The sequence below is a fragment of the Coenobita brevimanus genome, chromosome 38 (genome assembly GCF_032717465.1).
Source record: "Coenobita brevimanus isolate Jiangsu-jjx chromosome 38, ASM3271746v2, whole genome shotgun sequence".
In the NCBI taxonomy this organism is placed as follows: Eukaryota; Metazoa; Arthropoda; class Malacostraca; order Decapoda; family Coenobitidae; genus Coenobita; species Coenobita brevimanus.
Genome location: NC_136991.1, coordinates 18,574,613 through 18,575,893, shown reverse-complemented (window position 1 = coordinate 18,575,893; position 1,281 = coordinate 18,574,613). Strand labels below are relative to the sequence as shown.

Here is a 1,281-nt window from a genome sequence, read left to right as displayed (position 1 = left end):
GAATAGTCTTGGGATTTTATGAAAGGCATGAAATCCCAACTCTGCAAAGAATTCAAGAAGACCTTAAGGCAAAAATATCTTTCAGTGGCAGCATAACCTCCCTTCACAAGATTCTCCAGGAGATTGGCTTCAAATATGCCAAGGTTAATGGCCGCAAATTCCTTATGGAGAGGAATGATGTTGTGGCTGATCGCACAAAGTTTTTGCCAGAAATAAAGCAAGTAAGACAGTCCTCCCATAATATCGTGTATCTGGACGAGGCTTGGGTGAACCAAAATTACACGGTTGGAAAATGTTCGACAGACACCACATCACCACAAGCCACTGGAGTACGACAGCCAACAGGAAAAGGAAGTCGTCTGATCATTCTTCATGTTGAAACGAAAAATGGCTTTGTAGAGAACGCCTAGTTAGTGTTCCAAGCCAAAAACGATGGGGATTATCATAACCAGATGACCTCAACACTTTTTGAGGAATGGTTCAGGAATCAGTTGCTTCCAAACATTTCACCAAACTCGGTAATCGTGATGGATAACGCTTCCTATCATTTTGTCAAGCTTGAAAAAATTCCTTCTTCATCATGGAGAAAATCGGACTTGCGGGACTGGCTGATAAAGAGGGAGTGCAGCCCCAAGATGACTTATCTAAAGCAGAGTTGCATGAGCTTGCCAAGAAGTTGGATATCACCACAACCTACGTAATCAACAAGATTGCGGAAGAAGCAGGGCATCGGGTTTTGAGATTACCACCATACCACTGTCAATATAACCCGATTGAGCTCATTTGGGCTCAGGTGAAGACTCATATAGCCAAGAAGAACACCTTTAAAATGGCTAACCTTAAAGTTCTTGTCAAAGAGGCTCTGAGTCTTATCACACCACAAAGTTGGATGGAAGTAGTGTGACATGCCGAACAAGTACAAGATGAAGATGCACAACAAGACATAGCAGCTGAACATTTCGTAGAGTCATTCGTCGTCAATATAACAGAAAGTTCTGATGATGAAGAATATTATGATTAAAGATCAGAGAGAGAGGATTAGGCCTACAAGGGAAACCTCTTAAAAATAAAATGTGCCTAGACTTTTACCTCATAGGTGGTGTGGAAAAAAAAGTTGAAAATAATAAATATATGCAAAATATATATATATATATATATATATATATATATATATATATATAGAGAGAGAGAGAGAGAGAGAGAGGGAGAAAGAAACTGGTGGGATGGGGGTAGGTAGGGAGACAGAGTGATCATCCGATAATTGGTGGTCAAATTGGCAAC

At 40.3% G+C, this 1,281-nt stretch overlaps 1 pseudogene; it reads left to right on the top strand.

Annotated features, from left to right (window-relative positions):
- Positions 1-452: 452 nt before the first annotated feature.
- LOC145396548 (uncharacterized) lies at positions 453-1,021 on the top strand (annotated as a pseudogene).
- The last annotated feature ends 260 nt before the right edge of the window (positions 1,022-1,281 follow it).